We start from the raw sequence: 16,992 nt of genomic DNA on the forward strand, positions 1-16,992 counted from the left end.
CCAAATGAGAATGATGAACTTGAAAATGAAATTTGAGGCCTTATATAAGAGTAAATTTTGATTTTTCACTTGAAAAATCCACTTTCTAATGTTTCTTGACCTTCTTCAAAACTCTGTTTTAATGCCTTTTCTTCTTTGCTTCTTGTTCAGGTGGATAATGCTTGATTTGAACTAATTTTTGCAGTGTTTCTTTGTCTTGCAGCAAGGAGAGATGCTTTGGTGCAGATGGGATTATTTATTACATAAAGTGACTTAAAATTACATAAGAAATACAAATTAACTCATTAGGTTAAAAGATAATGATATAGTGGCTCTGACCTACAAGATGCTTGACTTATTTATCATCCTCATACCATTGCTGACTTTTATTAACACTTTTAAATCGTGGTCTTGACCTTGGAAATGAAACCCTAGGACCTAATGAAAACATATCATAAGACCTAATCAAAACCCTAATGAAAACATGCCCTATGACCTAATGAAAGCATGATTGCAAATTGACCATGAAACCATAACTGAAGACAAGCTAAAGAAGGGTCAGCAAGTATACTCTATGAGGGAAAATTTAGATTTTCTGAAGAGAAGACAACCATCAGTGAATCAGTTTGACATGACCTAATGAAATGATGTAAAATTTCAGTATGGGACCCCTAAAATGAAAATGCAAAGAGCAAATTTTGGTCCCTGATTGAAGTATGAAGATACTGACACTAACAAACCCATTCGTATGTATGTGCAACTTTATGTTCTTCATGAGTTGCTACTTCAACACATGCAGCTCCTTCTTTCTTCCATCTTCTTCCTTCACGCGATCTTCATGTCGCGCTGTGACTTCATAGCCGGGGTCTCCAAAGTTGCTTTCATCATCAATGGACCTGCTTGAGCTTGCAACCTTGTTCCACCTCCGTGTTGTCAACAACCCTCATTTTGCATTCATTCCATTTGGTTTGTTGTTTTCAGCTGTTGTTCATGATGCTGCTCGCTATGATGCTTCTGTTGTCATATCTTGATGTCCTTGTCCACGAACAACTTGATGTCTTCATGGGTAGGCAAGTCCATGGACACTTGATTGGCTGCATCCCCAAGTGTGCTTTGAACAGTTTCTTCGTCTTTGCTCTCGTGGAAACCAGTTTACCTGTACTTCTAAGAGGCAGATGAACACCTATGATACCTGGAGACATGGAAACACTCATGGCAAGCAATCTGTCAGTCAAAAACCACAATGAATATAAGAAATGACTTGCAACATACCTAGGTGCATGATCATGAAGGTTGTGCAATTTCGGCAGGGAGGTCGAGAGACCAACTGCCAAGATTGCACAAGGCACAATCTCAGCTGTTGGGAGACTAGATGATTGATGGAACTACCCAATGCATAGTCCAGTCTGGCTGCTGACTGCTGGGATTGCGCAATGTGTAATTCCAGCTGGGAATTACTATTGGCCTAGGGACAAATTTGCGCAATTTCTTGGGCCAAGCAACCATAGTCCTCAAGAAATGTGCAAAATAGTCCTGGAGGCCAGTGTTGGGTAGGAATGTGCAAATATGGAGAGGAAGGTGAGCCTTCCTTTCCCAGATTGCGTAATGCTACCTTGAAGAAGGCAGAGTCTGGGCCAAGGTTAGCCCGACTCACTGATGGGGGCAACTGAAAGCAACTAAGATAGTAAATGCATGGCGACACTAAGTGATAGCAGAAGTGATTGACAGTGCATGCAAAACATGAATGAAAGATTCAAAAAACAGTTTAACATGCATGTGGGTGAGGTAGTTCGTCGGTTAGGCTGACGTCTGTGCAAAACAGTTTCATGCATGCGACAGTAGTGAGATAGCAACGAAAACTGAAATTGATCTATGCAAGATAGTATATATGTAAACGACAACAAGCATTCAAAGAAATCAAGAAAACAATACTCCTACAAGTGAAAATGTTAGAAAATTATATATTACAGAGCAGTGGAACACATAGAATATAGCAGAAATATAAACACCGAAAACGCATAAAACCAGAGAGACACAGATATACATGGTTCACCTAGTTTTGGCTACGTCCACCACGAACATCCAGTCCTTCCTTTTTATTATCCTGCAAAATGAAGAGACACAACCTACATCAGATCCGCTGTAATATCCTCTGTTTTCTTTCACAGTCTCGCCTCTCTGTATCTCGCTCGGAGAATACACATCTATTACACAGCCTCAATACAATGCCCTCACACAAAGAGAGGGGTTTCTTTCTAGGGCAAAAAACCCTAAACTAAACATAAGTTCTACCGTCAGATCATCCACCTAATGAACAGCCCAGATTGACTAGAAATTACTATACTTTTACAAGGCAATTTTACATCTGTTTTTAGCTTCGGGGGTGCTGCCCCCAAAACCCCCCTATGTGGAGGGGTGTACAAACTTCCTGGGGTATCCATCTAGTTGAAAGAAAGACCTCTAAATAATCATGCTCCACACCCAACAGAAAACACAAAAAGCGACATAAATGCAGCATAAGTCATGGGAAGCGAGCTTCCCCCAAAACCGCTGAGCTGAATGTGCCGACTGCTCCTAGATGTGATGTGGGATGTTAGAGTTGCAAGGTTGATGTGAGGAATGAGCCCTGCAACGTCTGGTTGATGAGTTTTGATAACATTGAGGTTGTGACGTGCATGCCATGAATCTACGGGAAGCGACACTTGGTGGGAGGTTTTGGAATTGCTCCTTGCATGTAACCTCCAACTGCTAAACATAGATCCCTAAAACAAGGGACGCCTTTGCATGATTCCTTGGGAGAAGCAGCCCATGCATGAAAGTCTGTTTTGCTCAGTCGTGGAGGGAACCAATCAACTCAGTTGCACATGCAAGAGATTACTTGATTGCTGGAGAAAAATGCACATTTCTAGCTAGGAGCTGGGCTAGTTGCCCAAGAGATTTGCACAATTTCTGTGTAGAGTAGCTAACTGCTGCCCAGATTTACGCAAATTCTAGGCCGAGCAACCTTGTAGGGGAAATTTGCGCAAATCCTGCTGGGAGTGTTGGCAAGCAGGATTGCGCAATCCTGAAGCCCAACAGGCTACCAGAGAGGATTGCACAATTTCTAGAGGGAAGGCAGGTTTCCCTCCAGAAATGCACAATTTTTAAGAGGAAGTTGCTCAGCCTACAACTGGAACAAGTTCGGGTGAAAAACTTGTGAGGGAAATGGATCAAGTTGTGACGAATAGGTTGCCTTTGTGCAAGAAAGACACTGAATCTTGTGAACATGACAAAGCAAGGAAAGTTGTTGTGAAGGTTGGAAGGGAGGCTCCAAAATGAGGCTAAGGAAAAATTTTGGAGGGTGGTTATAGCCGCTACAACACTTGGAAACACAATGGTAGAACCATAGCTCTTTGAATGGACCTTGTTCGTGAAAACAAAGTCTAACAACTCCAGGAGTATTGTTCAGTTTTCAACTCATCTTGGTTTCACACTAACTTAATTGTAAGATGTTGCATCTGCCAAACCCTTGGTCGATTGAAACACATTCCAAGCCAAGGAAACACAGTTGTTTCGATTGGGGTTGAGGGTTATATAGGTGCACAAGCAATATAGTCGTCAGAGTCTTAGTTTCATCTTTGGTGTTGCTCCACTGCCAGCAGGCCTAGACAGTGTCATGGTGGAGTCACATAGGAACACAAGCATGGCTCCACTGCCAACGAGCCTGGTCAGTACCCCGATAGAGTTACTTGCATCACCTCCCATCATAGGAAGCCTTTCTCTTCTTTCACCTTATTCATTTTCATTTTTCATTTTTGACTTTTCATTTTTCACTGTGCATGGCACTTATTCATTTCATAGGCGGAAGAGGGATATCGACTTATTGAGAGTAGATGAGGTTGTTCCAGCAGAGAGGTAGTTTCTTGTATCTCTGATGTGCTTGTTAAGGTTTCCCCCTTTACCTTACTCTAGTTGACTGAGCTGACAAGGGTTAACCCAAAAAAAATCGACTAGAGAAGGTGACATTTGTTAACACGCAAGTGTCGTGTTTACACAAAGGTTCACTTCGAACAGTACATATTTTCCTTCGACGTATCATGAATTGAAAGTAACAAGTTCATCATATAGAGGCAAGATGACAGATAACCAAGTAGTGATAGTTGTACAAGCCCTCTTGTACTTTACCCAGCTCGCTTCAAGAGTCATACATGGTTTCATGCAAAACTAACCTATGAACGAAACAAGAGAACAAACTAATAATCAACAAAGCAAAGCAAGAGCAAAAGCAAAATTGAAAGTGAAGCAAGTAAACAAACAAGTAAGAAAACAAACAAGCAAACAAAGCACGTAAGCAAAGAAGCATGAAGCAAACAACTGAAAGAAAACACCACTCCTACTCCTACACTAATGGCACATGGGCCTCATCACATGAAGTGATACTTCCAATGCAGCCACCAATGCATTGGTAGACCCATGGTGGTGAAGGCTTGGTCCGTGAGCAACCCAGTTGTGCGAACTAGCAAGAAAGAAATATATAACAATGAAGACAACCACACTTCATGATTCAAAGTGCCCACAAGACATAAGTGAGTGCATGTGCATGATGGGCGGTCCGCAGACTTATCATGGTGCTGTGTGATACTAGGTGCAACTTTTAAGCATAAGCACACTCTTAACTGTGACATGCAAGCAAATGAAAGAAACAAAGATAACTTGCGTCACGCACAAGTGCTTGCAAGGTAAGACTCCTCCAATGCATGAGCAATGGAATCGTGTAGTTCGAGTGGAGGAAGTAAAATTTGAGTGTTAGATTTAACTTGAGTGCATACAGATGAGCGATGAGGAGCCTTGAATGTTTGAACAATTTCCTTGTCGAAAGCGAAACCAACCTCAGGACTGCGAGGGCCTGACATAACCATCCGCTCGGGCTGAAGTGCCTCGATGGTCTATGGGATTTTGACTTCATTGTCAGATGTATCTTCATAGACCTGTGGCTTAGATGTATTAAAAATGAGTGAATCAACATTGTGATCAGAAGATGAGGTGAAGAGATCATGAAAACCAAGATTAGAAAATTTAGGATGTTGGTCGGCATCCTCATGGTTTGATGAATCACACAGAGGGGTAGATGAGAAGGAAGGATTTTCACCCTCTGTGTTTCCAGAAAAAGTAGATGAAAGATCAAGTGGATTTCCAATGAATGATTGGTCCTCTCTGTTGTTGGATGACGGGGTAACATACGGTGTCACCTACGAAAGATTAACAATGGGTGCATCCGTGGATGAAGACACACATGCGAAATCATGGATGGCAGGTTCACCAATGATGTTAGGAAAGAATGGAGGGGGCTCAGACGGATGGGAGTCATCCTTCGCGACGTGTTGATGATCAAGCTCCCTCTCATACTCTTCATGGATGACAATGTATGTTGGTTGTGCAACACCAACTCCGTCAGTGGGTTGTTCCTCATTCACAACAAGTGAAGAGTCAGGATCGACAAATACAAGACAACATCATCTGGAGGAACACCTGGGTGCGAAGACAGAGGTCGTAGAAAATAATGCATATGAGGAATTGAAGGACTCACAACCAAATCTATGCAAAAATTGAGTGAAGTGATGTTGGGAGGGTGTGAAGGATGAATAGGTCTGTGAGCATGATCCTCAACATCACTCGGCAGTGGTGGAGCTGTTGAATAAGAGGAAGGTGGACAATCAGTTGAGACAGTGCCCGCTTCCACATGAGATTGCATAGCCCCATCAACGAAGAATGTGGAGTGAGGATTGATCTCAAACTTTCTCTTGGGACGGGAATATTTCTTAAGGTAGTACTCAAACCAGTCCTAAAGATAAGAAAATTTCATTTGGCTCCTCCGAGCTGGAAACTGCAAGTCACAGAAGCGCTGCCAAAAATCAATAACGGATTCATGTGGAGCCCTCCATTGTTGTAACAGTTTCCAGTCAAGATGGTCTGGATCAAAATGATAGAACGTGTCTTCAATAAGATCACAAAAGTGCTCAAATGAGTGCACGGTGTCAGCTGGTAGGCTGAGCACCCAACGAAATGGAGATTCGCAAAGTGTGTATGCAAGTAGCAAACTAGCTTGTTCGTCAGAAAACTCATCTTCCTCATGAATCATGGAAAGAAAGTTATGTAAGTTCTCAGGCCAGGCCACTTCGCCTTCACCATCATACGTGTGAGTGGACAAGAGATCGAAAAGCTTCCCCGAGATGGAGACATCTTCACGATTCAAAAAACACCTTGAGGGAAGAAGAGTGCAAGACTTTGTTAGTGTCAGTGTCTTCACACTGCCATCAGTGATCAAAATATACTCTTTTTCATTTCATAGTAGGAGTTCCATATTGATGAGTTTGCATTCCATTAGGTCATGGATTCACTGATGGTAGGGTTTTCTTCAAAATTTTCCCTCATGATCTATACTTGCTGATCCTCTTCCATATTTCAGTCATAGTTCATGTTCACTTTACAACATTTCATTAGGTCTTAGGGTTTGGTCTCATTAGGTTTTAGGGTCCCACCATGGTAAAATTCAGTGATTATATGCTAATAATGATCAGCAAGGACATGAGGAGGCTAATAATGATTAGCAAAGCTATAATTTATCATTTTGAAAGCCTAATGTAGTTCTCACCTCAAAACTTGTTTTGAGGTAAAAACATAGTATTTTGTTTTTATCTTCATTTATGATGTAATTTTATCTTTTCATATGTAATATTGGTTCCCGGCTGCTTCTAAGCATCTTGTGATGTTGCCAAGCACCTGCCACTGCAAAAATCAAGTCATCTTGAACATCAATCCACCTGTAAAAGCAAAAGAGAACAAGCACTAAACCCTAATTTCCTCTCCCATTGAGCTAGGGTTGGTTATGGGAGCAGAGATATCTGAGAAAAGGGGGCATAAGGGATATCATAAGGTATGAGGCCATTTCATATCATCAAACATCAGGTCTCCATCATTTTGTCGAGACGTCACTCCAAGGAACAAGCCATTCACTACACATAAGGGATGATTTTTCTTCAAACTGTGTTTCTGAGCAAGAAACGATGAATTTGAAAAAGTGAGAGACATTTTTTCCATCATTGATCCAAGAAGAAAAAAATCATTCAGTTTTTACAGAGGTTTCATGGTTTGGGAGAAATGTCGAAAACATCATTTGCCTTAGGGGGGTTAATGCACCTTTGGAGTGACCTTGGTAAAATCAAATTTTCTCCTAGATGGAATGACCAAATGACTTTTTTGATGAGTTAACGGATAAGTAGACACAAAGAGATTTCCCATGAGATACCGTGAGCTTAGTTTCGAGTTGAGGAAGACCTTCAAAAGTTGACTGCAACAACACTATGCATTTTGGCAGCCTCATTCTACTCATTTTGACCAGTCTTGGAATATTGAGATTTTGACAGGGAAAACGAACCGCAAATTGAAAAATTCAAGATGTTCTAGAAAGTAGAATCGACAGGCTTTTCAACGAGCTATCACATGATAAATTTCGACATTGGGAAGGTAGTCAAAAGTCATCTTGAAGTGGCGATACACTCCTGGGAAGTGGTGTTGTGCTCCTAGCCTAGCGCTGCACTCCTAGAAAAATTTCACAGTGTAAATTATAACTGGCACTACGCTTACAGACCAACACTGCGCTCTTGGGTTGTGATATTGCGCTTAGGCCATCCATGCCAAAAAACGCTCCTAGCTTCCGATTTGTGCCAAATTTCCTCCTCTTCACTACTTGGCAAGTAAGTATCATTGCCTCCCTTGTTTTTTTAGTTTGCATTTGTGAAGAATTTCATGGTTTTCACTCTCAAATATGAAACCCTAATCTCCACTACAAAACCCTAGTTCCCACTATAAAACCCTAGTTCTTTGATTCTCCCTACCACTCACCTTATAAACTAAACCCTTAATCCTCATCACTATTATCACCTTCTACCATCCATTCATTACTCCCTAAACCCTCTCCCTCTCATGTTTTTCCCATAGCTTCACTCACATCCATTCCTCCATAGCCATTGCACATAACACCCATCCCATACATTGTCAAAACTGCAAACTAGGAGAGTCAGCTAAATCATGGATAGAGGAAGTGATTTTGAGCATGATGATGAGCCCGAGCAGCATGACACTGAGATCATTGATCTAGAGGCTCAAGAGAGGGAAAATGTCAAAGATGTCATTATTCAGGAGAAAGAAGCTCAAATACAAGATTTGACGGACAACTTAGAGAGAGCTAAGTTTTTCATCACTTACCTGGAGCAAGAAAACAAACAACGAAGTCATAAATAGGTCCTCATGGAACTTGAGCTACTGAAGACAAAGAGGCTCATGTCACTTTGACTCCTATTCAGCAAGAAATTGAATAATATAGGGATAAGAAAATGCTCCGACACATGGCATACCATTACATGACCCGCAACAAAATTTGTAACACGAGGATTAGAAAATTATAAAGAAATCTTTGGAAGACAAAAAGAAGCAAGACAGATTGAAGACATTGGCTGAAGCCTCCCTAGCCCATCAAAGCAGTTGATGGTGGTGTTCCATGCCAAATTTGGGCAAATTTTGAGAAGTTTTTGCATTTTTGAAAATTTGAAATTTATAACACAGAAATTTTTCCCAGAAGCGTAGCGCTGGTTTTCCCTAAGGCATCCATTGGAGAAAAGGTTGACATTTTTGGATTCAAAATGATGAGGACATGCACCCTACAAATTTTTAGAAGTTTTGGAGCAGATCTGGTTCACCAAAAGGTCTGAAAACTATCAAAAAATGACATTTCTGCCTCTTTTTGGACACACAGAAGCAATCTTGGGAGATTCAAGTTTTGAGGGGGCAAATGACCTCCAAATTAAAAAATTTGAGGTGTTCCACAAAATAGACTTGAAGACATTTCCAATGATCTATCACGGGATCAATTTGGCTAAGGGGAAGGCCTCCAATATCAGGTGGAAAGTGGCGCTGCGCTTAGGACCAGTGGCACTACGCTTGGGACCATTTTGCTCAGGAAACTAAAATTCGCCTGTTTTGACTGTGAATTTGATTTCTCTCTCCTCATGGATGATTTCATTGATGTAATTGATGACATGGAATGTAAATATAATGGTAGAATAATCCTAGTAGGTAGATTCATTAGTTAGAGGTGGTTTTGAGGCAAATGAATATGTTTCCACCTTTTTAGAGGCAGGTCGTTTGACTGCCTATATTCCAGTTCTTAGTTGGGAAATGGTTGAAACAACCCCTCTTCTCATGGATTCGACCCCTGATGGTCAGGATAAGTGGTTTTGATGTCTATATCTTGTATTTTCTTTGTTATTAGGAAAGGTTGGACTCGGATGCTCTGAGCTTGATTGTACACCATTGTAAGTAGTTTGACAAGGAAATTAATAGGAATTACAACTATTTTTATGGGATTCCTGTGGTATGGTTCTTTTGCATAGTTTTTTATTTTGTTATTAGTTGTTTACATGCGTTATGTATGTCATCATCTATTTCAATGCTTCTAATTGAATGATATCAAGATAGATAGGTGGAGTCAATTGTTTGCAGTGCTCTACCTTGGGAAATCATTTAGTATTCTATGTTTTCTTCATTTTAGGAAGGATTCTTGACTTGCTCAAGCCCTTCTTAGCTCCTCATTGGTCTTAGACACCCCACCTCACTAAATTTCAAGTGCTAAATCCTGTACCTACCTTGCCCCATAGAAGACCCTGCATTCTGACCTAATTTCCTAGACCTAAACTGCCTAGCTCCATCTGATCTAGCAAACACCATCAAAATTAATCAAAACCAACTGAGCTACTATACCTAGATTAAAATACCTATCTGATCTAGTCATATAGACTGATATTCTAAAGGAGAGAGCCCTATCTTGGCCTTGTAGGGCTAGCTACGAGGCTAAGTGGTTTGCGGTTACCTTGGAAACTTGCCTTCTTCAACCTGAGGCAAATCTAGGTGATAACATAGTGGCGACCATACTGGGGAACATAATTTTATATTCCTCAGTAAAATGTATCAAGTTTAGATCTGATTGTTGATGGTGGACAACGATTAGACACCGGAAGGTTGAAATCATTCACCTGGCGACTCCAGTGTCGAAAAATCCCAAGCTTCAGAATTTTTATGGCAACTCTACTTTTCAAAAACCAGTAGCCTGAAGAATTTCTTGGTGAGTGTTATCAAAATGGACTTGTTTTCTCGAAGGTATGCTCCCATGAGTCGAGATCACATTCCAGGTTTCCCAAATAAAGTTGCTAAGGTAGATTGGCAAAGGAATTTGCCTACGTTTAAAGATGATGATAAGAATAATGCTGCTTTACATTTGGTTAGATTTCACATGCATATTCGCAAGTTGAAGGTTGATTTTCCTGAATATTGCTTCATGAAGATAATCATGGCCACTTTGGAAGGTGAAGCCTGATATTGGTATGAAAGTTTGCCGCCTGCTTGTATTTAATGTCTAAAATACTTTCATACCATGTTCTTTGAAAGGTATAAACAATCCTGTCCATCCTTAATATTAGTTCAGAACTATTGCAAACATGTTTATAGTTTTATTGAAAATCTTGAGAAAATTTATGAAGATGATGACTTCATGGACGATGAGATCATGGAAGCCCTATATGAAAATCCGTTTTAGCAGCATAAAGAGAGCTTAGAGGACACTTTTCAAGATGCTCAGGAAAATTTACAGCAGGTTCAAGATCTTAGTACAACTGAAAATGATGGAAGACAAGGACTTATTTTAGATCTGATCATCGTAGAAGACAGTATGCAGGAAAATCAAGATCCAATTTTAGATTGTGATAAAGTCAAGTTGGCTATTCAAAATCTACATTCAGATCATGATGACGAAGAAGATTCAAATAGTGATAATGATTGATTTTTCTCTTCAACAACAGTCTCAAAAAGCCAGTCACTTCATTACACAAGATCATAGTCAACATACAATAGTTTCTTCTTTGTTTGAAGATGAAGGAATTTTGCATCTTGGTAGTCAATAAGAATCATATGAAATGAATCAACAGTCTGAGGAAAATTTATATACTTCTTTTCTTGAAATTAATGAAGATATTCAACAACCTTGTGAATCTTTAGGATGGAAAGAAGACAATTATTGTTTTAGCAAAAGAAAAAAAAAAGTACTCTCTCCTCTATCTGAATATGAGATAGATCAAGTCCTGAATGGTCATGTTACAACCTAATCTAATGCAGGTTTGTAGTGTTCACATAGTCAAGAAGGTGTTAGTGAAGCTTCTTCCACTTTTGAAAATGACAGTGTTGAAATTAGATTTATAGATCAACGAACATATATTGTTTTCTTTCATGAAGATGATAGGGCTGTCATGTTTGATAATCTTGAAGAATGTTTTCTGTTTAAGAATGACTTAGACTATGAAATTGAGGAATATGAGCCCGAGAGAGATAATATGCCAGAAATCGAGTCAGAATTTCTCATGCTCGAGGAATTTACAGCCAACACTCAGATAACAGAAGCTTATACTTCTCTATGCCTTCCTATCAATCAACAACCAACTGTTCTTTCAGATCAGAATGAAGGGAGTACTTGTATTTTTGCTACTGGATCTCAAGACAAGCTAGTGCTTCAGGATTTTCAAGATCCCTTCGGCATTCTTTTACAAGCATTAGAGAAGATGAATGTTGCCTGGTTCATTAGCATAAGCCTTGGTTTTAGTTGTTATTGTGAGTTGCCTACATGTACATCGTTCTACCTGCTTGGGAAAAGTGAGAGCAGAATTTCAGTATGTAGCCATCTGCTGGATTGGTTACATTGGAAGGCCCACTTCACATGATTATACATATTTCATCAGTAGGAAGGTGGTTGTCATCATGATTTGAAGCCCTCAAATCTCGATGGTCTGCTACCATTAAAAATCTTTGTAAGTACTTGTTTTAGTTAAGTAAGTCTTGAGTCATTTTTTAGTCATTTTCAAGATAGTTTCAGAGTCAGTTTGTGTCGTCAAGTCATCAGTATTCAGTCATGTATTTTTTCTTACTCCATTCTCAATGGATAAGGCTACTAGGTATATGGTGTTCTTGATACCTCCATGGAGCCACCATCCCCATTGGAGCCAATGTTAATGTCAGTGTCTTCACACTGCCATCAGTGGTCAAAATCTACTCTTTTGCATTTCATAGTAGGAGTCCCATACTGATGAGTTTTCATTTCATTAGGTCATGGATTCACTGATGGTAGGGTTTTCTTCAAAGTTTTCCCTCACGATCCGTATTTGCTGATCCTCTTCCATATTTCAGTCATAGTTCATGTTCACTTTGCAGTTCATTTCATTAGGTCTCATTAGGTTTTAGGGTCCCACCATTGTCAAATTTAGTGATTATATGCTAATAATGATCATCAAGGACATGAGGAGGCCAATAATTATTAGCAAATCCATAATTTATCATTTTGAAAGCCTAATGTAGTTCTCACCTCAAAACTTGTTCTGAGGTGAAAACAGAGTATTTTGTTTCTATCTTCATTTATGATGTAATTTTATCTTTTCATATGTAATATTGGTTCCGAGCTGCTCCTAAGCATCTTGTGATGTTGCCAAGCACCTGTCACTGCAAAAATCAAGTCATCTTGAACATCAATCCACTTGCAAAAGCAAAAGAGAACAAGCACTAAACCCTAATTTCCTCTCCCATTGAGCTAGGGTTGGCTATGGGAGCAGAGATATCTGAGTAGAGGGGGCATAAGGGATATCATAAGGTATGAGGACATTTCATATCGTCAAAGATCAGGGCTCCATCATTTGTTGAGAAGTCATTCCAAGGAACAAGCCATTCACTACACATAAGGGATGGTTTTTCTTCAAACTATGTTTTTGAGCAAGAAAAGATGAATTTGACAAAAGTGAGAGATGTTTTTTTCCATAATTGACCCAAGAAGAAAAACCTCTTTCAGTTTTTACACAGGTTTCATGGTTTGGGAGAAATTTCGAAAACATCATTTGCCTCAGGAGGGTTAATGCACCTCTATAGTGACCTTGGTAAAATCAAATTTTCTCCTAGATGGAATGACCAAATGACTTTCTTGATGAGTCAAATGATAATTAGACACAAATAGATTTCAAATGAGCTATCCTGAGGTTAATTTGGAGTTGAGGAAGACCTTCAAACGTTGATTGCAATAACACTATGCATTTTCGAAGCCTCATTCTGCACATTTTGACCAGTCTTGGGAGATTGAGTTTTTTACAGGGAAAATTAACTCCAAACTGAAAAATAAAAGATGTTATGGAAAGTAGACTCGACAAGATTTCCAATGAGCTATCACACACCCAATTTGGACATAGGGAAGGCAGTCAAAATTCGTCCTGAAGTAGCGTTTCTCTCCTGGGAAGTGGCGCTGTGCTCCTAGAAAAATTTCACAGTGTAAATTATAATTGGCGCTGCGCTCCTGGGTGGTGGCACTACGCTTAGGCTAGCCAATCCAAAAAACTCTCCTAGCTTCCAGTTTGTGCCAAATTTCCTCCTCTTCACTACTTGGCAAGTAAGTATTATTGTCTCCCTTATTTTTTTAGTTTGCATTTGTGAAGAATTTCATGGTTTTCACTCTCAAATATGAAACCCTAATCACCACTACAAAACCTTAGTTCGCACTATAAAACCCTAGTTCTTTGATTTTCCCTGCCACTCACCTTATAAACTAAACCCTTAATCCTCATCACTATTATCACCTTCTACCATCCATTCATTACTCCCTAAACCCTCTCCCTCTCATGTTTTGCCCATAGCTTCACTCACATCCATTCCTCCACAGCCATTGCACATAACACCCATCCCATACATTGTCAAAACTACAAACTAGGAGAGTCAACTAAATCATGGACAGAGGAAGTGATTTTGAGCATGATGATGAGCCCGAGTAGCATGACACTGAGATCATTGATCTAGAGGCTCAAGAGAGGGAAAATGTCAAAGATGTCATTATTCAGGAGAAAGAAGCCCAAATACAAGCTTTGACAGACAACTTAGAGAGAGCTAAGTTTGTCATCACTTACCTGGAGCAAGAAAACAAACAACTAAGTCATAAACAGGTCCTCATGGAACTTGAGCTACTAAAGACAAAGAGGCAAAGTGACAAAGAGGCTCATGTCACTTTGACTCCTATTGAGCAAGAAATTGAACAAGATAGGGAAACTTGGCTTGAAAGAGTCAACCTACATCTTGAAGGACTTATCGAGAAGGCCAACAGGGATAAGAAAATGCTCTGACACATGGCATACCATTACATGACCTGCAAAAAAATTTGTAACATGAGGATTATAAAATTAAAGGCTAGGCTAAAGAAAGCTTTGGAAGGCAAAAATAAGCAAGATAGATTGAAGATGTTGGAAGAAGCCTCCCTAGCCCATAAAAGCAGTTGACGGTAGTATTCCATGCCAAATTTTGGAAAAATTTGAGAAGTTTTTTCATTTTTGAAATTTTGAAATTCATAACACAGAAATTTTGCCTAGAAGCACAGCGCCACCGGTGCTGCGCTTTTCCATAAGGCATCCATTGGAGAAAATGTTGAAATTTTTGGATTTAGAATGATGAGGACATGCACCCTGCAAATTTTCAGAAGTTTTGGAGCAGATCTGGTTCACCAAAAGGTCCAAAAACTACCAAAAAATGACCTTTCTGCCTCTTTTTGGACACACAGAAGTAGTCTTGGGAGATTAAACTTTTGAGGGGGCATGACCTCCAAATTCAAAAATTATAGGCTAAGGGGAAGGCCTCCAATATCATGTGGAAAGTGGCGCTATGCTTAGGACCAGTGGCGCTGCGCTTAGGACCATTTTGATCAAGAAACTAAAATTCGCCTATTTTGAATGTGAATTTGATTTCTCTCTCCCCATGGATGATTTCACTAATGTAATTGATGACATGGAATGTAAATTTAATGGTAAAATAGTGCTAGTAGGTAGATTCATTAGTTAAAGGTGGTTTTGAGGCAAATGACTTTGTTTGACTGCCTATATTCCAGTTCTTAGTTGGGAAATGGTTGAAACAACCCCTCTTCTCATGGATTCGACCCCTAATGGTCAGGATAAGTGGTTTTGATGTCTATATCTTGTATTTTCTTTGTCATTAGGAAAGGTTGGACTCACTTGGATGCTCTGAGCTTGATTGTATACCATTCTAAGTAGTTTGGCAAGGAAATTAATAGGAATTACAACTATTTTTATGGGATTCCTGTGGTATGGTGATTTTGCATAGTTTTTTATTTTTTTATTAGTTTTTTACATGTGTTATGTATGTCATCATCTATTTCAATGCTTCTAATTGAATGATATCAAAATAGATAGGTGGAATCCATTGTTTGCAGTGCTCTACCTTGGGAAATCATTTAGTATTCTATGTTTTCTTCTGTTTAGGAAGGATTCTTGACTTGCTCAAGCCCTTCTTAGCTCCTCATTGGTCTTAGACACCCCACCTCATTAAATTTCAAGTGCTAAATCCTGTACCTACTTTGCCCCATAGAACACCCTGCATTTTGACCTAATTTCCTAGACCTAAACTTCCTAGCTCCATCTGATCCAGCAAACACCCTCAAAATTAATCAAAACCAACTGAGCTACTATACCTAGCCTAAAATCCCTATATGATCCAATCATATCAACTGAGATTCTAAAGGAGAGAGCCCTCCCCAAGCCTTGTAGGGCTAGCAACGAGGCTAAGTGGTTTGTGGTTACCCTGGAAACTTGCCTTCTTCAGCCTGAGGCAAATCTAGGTTCTAACAGACGCCATGAAAGATATGCAAAGGTTCAAAATTGTATGAGAGAACACAACTTGTCATCAGGCCCTCCTTCTAGAGCTAGAAATGTTGATAGTGTTGGATGCACCAACATGTCAAGGGGATCTCCTCGGTAACAAGTCCCAATTAGACCTCATATCATTTGGTGTAGGAGTCCCAACAGTGGATCGTAAGGTAATGCCTTGACCGTGATGTCGCACAGAGGCAAGTAAGATAACTTTGTCAGAAGCAAGGGTGTGACTGATGCAATGATTCAAGGAAGGTGTATGAGAGGTTCTAACACTTCGAAGGGAGAATAAGGTGAAGGTAAGGTCCAGGTTGAAAGGGATCAATCCCAACTCGGCTAGGAACACACAACACAAAAGGACATGCAGAGATTCTGGCGGAGCAGTCCACTCGGATGCGGCAGTCACATCATACAAGTTAAGATAACACGTACAACACTCACGGATCAGTCTGAGACGAGTGTGACGATTGTTACAACAAGATTCATGTGAAAGGTTTGTTTGATGCCTGACAGAGCAGTCAACATAGATAGTGACAACATTAACAACATATGCAACACATTAACAACAAGATTCATATAATTGCATACAAATCAATTCATACACAAGTAGCTAAGTTAAACAAAATATACCATTAAGGAAATCAGAGTAGCCCAACTACAATAACAACATATGCATGAAAATGTGCTGGCTCTTATTATATAAATAAGTGTAAGTCACAATCATACAATACACCAAGTAAACTTTCTAGCCCCAATAGTGGAACGTTACAGCTACATCCGCCTGCTTCTCCAAAGAGGTGAACGAGCTTCGTGCAGTGGAGAAGCCAAGGCACATTACAATATTGTCCAAGATTTATCCAAGATAGTCTTATCAGAAGCTTGGCTAAACAAAATCCTCTACAATGAGTTATGAGGGACTATTTATAGCAAAGGGTGGGGTGACCCTTGACATTCCCTTTTGTGACAGTTCAACTACCCTCATGAATCTTCACCTACTCTATGATTGTTACATCCAATCATTGACACTTGACTTACACTTAACATGACTCAACATTACAATCCACATGTAGTCATGTGAGACACATGGCTTGAGCAAGCCTTGCAAGACATCAATGACACTTGGTACGCTGTGATGAGACCAACTCTTTGACATGCTTGTGATGGTGAAGGTGGTGAGCTGATGCCAAGCTTGGTCGTCAGTGATGGTGTGCATGCACCTCATGGTGACATCTTTCTAAAGCGAACTCTTGCC

The sequence above is a fragment of the Pinus tabuliformis genome, chromosome 2_1 (assembly GCF_031772625.1).
Source record: "Pinus tabuliformis cultivar Carrire ecotype Pingquan chromosome 2_1, CPIR1, whole genome shotgun sequence".
NCBI classification, from domain to species: domain Eukaryota; kingdom Viridiplantae; phylum Streptophyta; class Pinopsida; order Pinales; family Pinaceae; genus Pinus; species Pinus tabuliformis.